Here is a 7,793-nt window from a genome sequence, read left to right on the forward strand (position 1 = left end):
TGGGGTTTTCACACTTTGCTTGTAAGATTAAATACACAAAATTGCACATTTCAAAGTCGGTTCCTATTAAGCTGTTTGATAACCTAATGACTTACTGCTGTAAACACACACAGTATGGACTCACATTTCCTACAGAAACCAGTCCATTGATGCCGCCTCACCTGGCAATAAGCAATAACATGGCACTAAAAATACCAGACAAGTGTTATCAAAAACCAGATTTGGCAATTAATTAGGGACTCAGAATAGGAAGTGTGATATTGCTTGGTGGGTGTTAAGAGGATGGGGCCACTGATTTTTCTAGTTTTGATTGCATTCCCTTACTTTTAGTTATGCTCCCCTGAAGGATCTAAATTTTTGCTCTCCTTTCCTAATATCTTTTGTGGATAGTTATCATGTTCTCTTAGTTGGCACTTAGCAAAATTACACTGTTTGAAATGGCTGCTGAAGTTGAAAAGTGGAAAATATTATATACGCAAAGGAGTTTTTGTTGTTAATATTATGGAAAAGTTCACCTGCTAGTTTTGTTGCTTCTCTCATACACATGGCTATAAATCAGCTGTAATTCCTGGTGAATAAACACTGATAATTCTGCTGGAATTGGGCCTCTGTGGTTACATGGGCTTGGAAGGAAAAATTTGGTAGCATGGTAATTCTAAGGAAGCTTTTTAATGTCCTATTCCTTTTTGGGATTAAGGATTTGGATGCTGATGAGGGGGAATGAGCTTTTGTCATCAATTTTAATGAGACATTTATAATCTCTCTTGATTGTGTTTAGGATTTTTTATTGTTGCTATTTTTTTTAATTTCATTCATTCAAGCAGTCACTCTGTGAAAGCTTTTTTTCAGTACTCCAGATCTATTCTGGTAATGAAGAAATGAATGTCAAGCAAAGCAATTTTTTCTAAATTTACTACTCATTCTCTTAGACAAGATCAAAACTGACACAAAGAAAATATCTTTTATGTGTAAAAAAATAAGATCAAACTGCAACTTTCCAGTTACACCCACTGGGATATAGTAAGGTGGCGTCTTTATCCATTACCATTTGTCTCATCTATCCCAGTCATTGCATGTCACATTATTTATCTGAAGATGAAAAAGTAATAATATTTTGTAGGAATGAAGCTTCTGCAGCTGTTGCTAGGTCCATCAAGATTCAGCTACTCTTTCTGTGCATGTTCTCAGCCTCCCATCCCACTTTCTCTCTCTCTCTCTCTCTCCAGGTGATTGGAATTTGGCCCAGTGAAGCTAAAAGAAATGAGAAGCAACTAAGAGTAACATACAAGCCAGGAGTCTGAAAGAAGAGAGCTACTGCAGCAGAGCCAGCTGGCTATGGAACTGGCATTATAGTCTTAATATTTATGTGTACCACTGACATAAATGTGTGTGAGACAAATTCTGCCTCCTTTTTCAGCACAGTTTTGGTGTTTCACTTTCATTCTCTTTTCCAGAAGAATTCTGACTCTCAGCAACCCTTTGGCATCATGCAGCCAGTGTAACCTGGCTTTTGGAGGAGACTTGAAAAATCATGAGGTTATGCAAGGCAAATCTTTGCCCCACTAGACTAATTTTCCTCTATTTTTGCAAGGTGGTACTCAAAATGCCTATAAAATCCATTCGGGAAGATATTATGCTCTAGAAGTGCAGTAATAACCAGAACTGACTGTTCTGGAATGAGAGTGGCTTGGTCTGGGAGTACTTTGCTTTCCTTCCATGCTGCTGTTTATCTATCCCACAGTGGAAAGAAAGAAGCTGTTGCAGTATATTTAAACTTGCAATCCCTCCTAGCCTTATGGATAAATCATTAGTGCCTTGTTCCAAACCCAACTTTGTTGCTGCAAATCATCTGTCTACATGCATTGCAAGCCTGGCTCCTGAAGATGATCTCAGATGTGCTCCTCGTGGAGTAGAGATGTGCTCGAGAAGTATAATGAATGGGGTTGTGACTGGGAAAAAAATACATGATTCTGAGTAGAAGAAGCAGCTGTAGCCATACCTACACCATGATAAGGAAAAGGATCAGAGATAGCAAAGATGATGCTTATGGGTTGATGTTCAGGTAGAGTTGAATCCAAGTCTTGATGGCATTATTTTAAGGGGTGCTGAGATAAACTGTTCCAGTTACTGTCATTATTGAAATATGTGCTTTTGTCTGAATTTTTCAAGCTTCCAATCTAGACTGATATTGGGAAGAAATTCTTCCCTGTGAGGGTGGTGAGGCCCTGGCACAGGGTCCTCAAAGAAGCTGTGGCTGCCCCTGGATCCCTGGCAGTGTCCAGGGCCAGGTTGGACATTGGGGCTTGGAGCAACCTGGGATAGTGGAAGGTGTCCCTGCCCATGGCAGGGGGTTGGAATGGGATGATCTTTGAAGTTCCTTCCAACCCGAACTATTCCATGATTCTGTGATGTTCATGCAGCTCCCAATGCACGGGCAGTTCTTGTGGCAGTTTTATCCTGCAAGCTGTGAAATATTGTTTGTTTGTTCAAAGTCTGAATATTTTATTGTTCATGACAAAGAAGTGAAAGGTGAGAAAAACCTATCTAAAGCCATTCCCTAAGGTCCTTGCCAAAGCTTTTTCACTGACCCATGTGAGAGCCAGATAGGATTATTGCCAAGCAAAAAGGAACAAAAAAACCTCACCATACCTTGTTAACAGTGAATCGATAAAAAAGAATATGTACTTATTTATTCAGGGAATTAAGGTTAGATTTGCAGAAGAAATTCTTCCATGTGAGGGTGGGGAGGCCCTGGCACAGGGCACCCAGAGAAGCTGTGGCTGCCCCTGGATCCCTGGAAGTGTCCAAGGCCAGGTTGGACGGAGCAACCTGGGATAGTGGAAGGTGTCCCATGGACAGGGAGAGTGGAATGGATGATCTTTAAGGTCCCTTCCAACCCAAACCATTCTATGATTCTGATGAAAGTATAAAATACATTGTAGTTATGTGTGGTTAAGATATTAAAATATCTCTGTCTAAACTGCAAAGCTTTTCCCGAGCATTTACATAACCTCCACATACTTATAACTGTCCCTTCTTCACTTTGCCCCTATTTTTATTGTAAACAAACAATTGTGATTAAACAGTTTTTATTTCTCTACATGAGTATTTATGCAGTGATCTACAAATGACACTGTAATACATTGCTAATAATCTGGTGCACTGTTGATTGGTTCCAACTGCTTGAGAATATCTGGGCTGACAAATTTGTACTTTGTACTCCAGATAGTTTTTTTATTCTATTCCTTAACCCTTTATATACATGGTTCAGTCTTCTTTCTAAGGCAGTACAGAAAGCAGGATAATAATCTGGTAAATCAATAAATGCTATTGCAATGTTTCTAAACTTAGCAAAATACGTAAATTCTAGGCCACACAAATAGGGTGAAGGTGTCCATGTTGGATTTTTTCCCAAATATTCCTTCATCCTATAGTTACTTCACTCTTCCAACAGTGCTCCAAAAATATAGGCATTTCATTTTCTTTTGCTTAAGTTAGCACATTTCTCACTGAAGGCCCTCAAGGGAAGTGGAAACTCTGAAATTCGAAATGCGATTTATGCTTGCCTTGTAAAATGCCAAGGAAACTGCTTTAAGACTGTAATAACCCTTGCTGCTCATTCCATGAACATGCTTATAGAAAATGTTAATTTAATCAACAAATTACAGCTTCACACGAAGCAAGAAGTGTGGAAATACTGGCAGAGGAGGAGTAAAGGTCTCTCATAATTTTTATGTTTAATCATGAATTTGAGATTCCTTATTATTTCTGCATAAATGAAGAACTTCTCCTAAATGGATTGTGTTGCACTTTCCATTCATTTTCTCTCCTGATTAACATCTACACACATGTCCATTCAAAATCTGTGAAAACTCACTCATGCTGACAGGAATGCGTCTTAGCGAAACTGTTGATAATTTATTTAATTTTTTGCTTGTCAAATATGCCGTTTGAGAGGGAGCTCAAACAGCAAGCTAGTACTTTTAGAGGAAACCCTGCAGCTTTCACACTGGTTTCTCCCAACATTTTTAGCCCATGGATACTGATCACGGGATGCCTGACACAGTCTAAGTGTTCCCTGCCAAATGTTGAAGCAATGAAGTTAGAAATAGGAATATTGGAATGAAAAGGGCCAGAAATAGACTTCTACAAGTCAGCTTAAACATCCATTTGCAGTAGGGCAATACTACATTTTTCAAAGGCGTATATTAACTGATTAGATCACCTGCAAATGGAGTGTTAATTAATAATATCCATAGTAAAGTGCAATACAATTACATTAGCAGGAAAAGCTGACAGATCTATGTCATTCAGGCATTAATCCTAAAGATAATGGACCAAAATCTGCTCTGTGTGGGTTTTTTCCCAGCTTATTTATGGAGTAATTCCAGAGGCACAGGCTGGCTGTACCTTCATGTGGCTGAATATTGAATTTATCCCATTATCCTTTAATGAAAAGATTTCTGAAAATACCTGTCAGTGAGGCACACTTGGGCTCTTGCCATCTGTTTGGCTGATAAAAATTCAAAAGACAAAATATTTGATCTCATGGAATGAGAGGAATGCCATGAAGGGGAAAACAGCAACTCATAGGCAGTTTTGCATTCCTCTAATGCTAAACTCAAGTAATCCTTGTTTCATGTTATTATTATTATCTAATTCATGTCACCTACAGGAAATCTGCAGATAAATTTTTTCCACCAGCAGTGGATGTATTTCCAAGGACGAAAAGAAAAAAAAAAATCTATGGATTACATTGATAGCGCGATGGCAAACAATCCCATTTCCCTATTTGAGGATCTATTCTACAGTCAGCAGGGCAGGGAATGATCTGGTTTTTGTGGAAAAGGAGTTTCAAGGTGTACACCAAAGCTGAAGTCAGGTCAGAGTCCATCTGACTCCTGTGGCACACGAGGTGCCACCTTGATTGAAAAATTGAAAAAATGGGAACACAGCTAGCCAAATCTTTGGTGGAAAATCTGATTTACGACAGCGGGAGATTTTTATTAGGGCTGTAAAGGACTTGTGCATTCCATAACTGGTATAGAAATAGATCCAATATAAGAAGAGGATCCTGCAAAGCCCATGTCTGCCTTACAAAAGAACAGAGAACCATATGCTCTAACTTCTGCTGTGTTTGGCATTTAGGCTAAAGGGCTGTGAGGACAGGGGAGGTGGAATGAATTGATTAATGCAGTTATTTTCCCCAAATAAATGTTTTTAGACACAAAATGGAACTGCCTCAGTCTTGAAAAGGAGCCTGCAGCAGTGTTGTGAGGGTGCGAAAGGGCTGAGGAACAACGGGGCCAAGCGTGAGGAAGCAAGGGATAAAGTGAACAAGAGAGCAATGTCTGGTGGTCATAACTGTACAGCTTCCCACAGTCAGTAGAAAATATTGATTTGGTATACTCTGGAGGCTGCTGATGGCAGAAACACTCCAGCACTAGTCAGCACTGCACAGTGGAACATCTTGGTCATCAAAGATTTATCCCAATACTATTTCGGGTGTGCAGCCAACAGCACTAGTAATTAATAGTTTCCTGCATCTTAAATTCTTGTTGCAACCAAAGTTACATGATTCTAGGAAGACTCAAAGATCCCAGCTTCATCTCTTACCCTCCTGTTCTCTCCTGAGCTTTATTTACAGTTAATTTTCTGTGTAGTTCTTCCCCAACAAAAAGTCATTGAATATCTTGCTTGATGTGTAGAAGTATTCAACGGGCAAAGAACTATGGGTTTGTATCTTAAAAAAAACCACCAAAAGAATGCACTCCCCACTCTACCTAATTAATATATGTTCTAATCTGTTTTTCTTATAGAATCACAGAACTGTTTAGTTTGGAAAAGGCCTCCAAGAGTCAAACTATTCACCCAGTACTGACAAGTCACCACAAAGCCACGGCCCTAAGCACCACATTTCTGTGGTTTTTTAACACATCCAGGGGTGGTGACTTCACCACTCCCTTGAGCAGTCCATCCCAATGTTTGACCAGCCTTTTCATGAAGAAATTTTAATGTCCAATCTTATGACCAAGCAGTTTCACCAATTGCAGTGTATACCTTGAGCACACCCAGCATTTATCTGCAGGACAGTCATGTATGAGATGTGTACTTCAGATGTACTTATCCATAAAGGTGTGAGAGTACAGAATGGGATAGTTTGCTTTGTTCTGCATGGGGCTTTGTAGCTCCAAGATCTCCTTTGTGAACTCCTAGAATTATTCCTTTAATTTCCATATTAATGCCTTGTCCCATTTGACCTCCATGGAGGAAGTAGGCAATGTAAGGTACAGGGGAAATATGATATTTTCCATTTTATGGTGAGTTTTTTAATTGAAGCAGGCAGCCTGGAAGTGCCCTGGAGCAACTCTGGATAAAACTTAACAAAGTTTTGTCTGTATTGAACAGGCACTTTTTAATCTTTTTTTGTCTTAAGAAATTTATGCCTCCCTCCCACATTTTTCCTCTAGAAGGAAGGGATTTTTTCCACTTCAAAAAAGAAATATAGATTATAAAAATTCCTATTTCCTACAAACATTTATTTTATTTATTTTTGTTTACAAACAAAACTACATTTATGTTGTTTTTTAGCTAAACAAACTGAAAAACTACATAAATGCTCTGGCAATTATAACTAGCAGGTAACAAGGAGATTGCCCAAGGTATTTGCAGGAATCCTGAGTGACCAGCCAGCAGTTGTATCTGGTCTGGCTTCAGCTTCCCGGAATCTGCAACTGCTTTGGGTTTGTTTACCTTGCAGAAGGAAACCCATATTTTCCCTCCTATGAAAGGAACTGCAATCTTTTGTTACTTGGCAATCACATCCCACAGATCTGAATGTGAGTCTGGTTTTGAAGTGCTTTTTGGTCCACACATCTTTAGAAAGCTTCTCCAGTGCTTTTACTTGAGTACATATTTCTTTGTTTATTGTCTCAAGCAAATAACCCAGACCTTTCTGATATATGTCCCCCAGCATCACTAAGGAATTCCATGACAGTTTCCACCACCACCAGGGTGTTTTTTAGTGACAGTTCTCAGCTTGTTTTAGTCCATTTCTGCTTTTCTTCTTCCTGTTGCCTTTTTTGTCATACCCTGCTGACCACATCAGAGGTTCCCATGATGATTCTGAGCAGTGCCACTCTTCAAATAAAGATTGCTGGACTGAAGCTCAAGAGCACAGTGTGCTTTGGAGCAAGGCTTTCTCCTTGCCAGCCCCTCCAGAGGATAGATGCCAGGATTTGTGCTGAAATTCAGGCTTTATATTCAAACAGCCGTGGAGCTGTAAGGACTGATGCTGTGGTGCCATAAATCATAAAAAGGATATAAAAGTATATCCAGCAAGTGACTTAGTCTACTCATCAGCTGCATTATTCCTTGGGGTAGTTATTTCATTCCTTGAGGGAGCTGAGATTTAAACACTTGAATTTACAGGACTGAGGCAGCTGGGATTTAAATATCTAAGGTCACAGGTCTTCCTCCAAAACAACTGGTAATTTTTGTTAGATACTCATTATACCAAAATTGTTATAAATATTAATCTTAATTGCATCACTTGAGCCTTGATTATAGCCTTAAGAGCTCTAATCAAAGATCATTGCACAGGAAAGAGTGGTGCAAGAGACAAAAAGAATTGTGTTTGTGGTCTTTAGGTCAACAAGGAGTATCTGGTGAGTTATCCCAGCGGTAAGACACAAATTCAAATAGACACTGAGAAAGCTGTGTTTAAAAAAAAAAAAAAAAAAAAAAAAAAAACTTTCCCTGTAGCTGGTCAAAAACTGAAGGAGTAGGTAATC

Source organism: Chamaea fasciata, unplaced genomic scaffold (genome assembly GCF_029207755.1).
Source record: "Chamaea fasciata isolate MVZ Bird 193981 ecotype frontalis unplaced genomic scaffold, bChaFas1.0.hap1 SCAF_6, whole genome shotgun sequence".
NCBI lineage: Eukaryota > Metazoa > Chordata > Aves > Passeriformes > Sylviidae > Chamaea > Chamaea fasciata.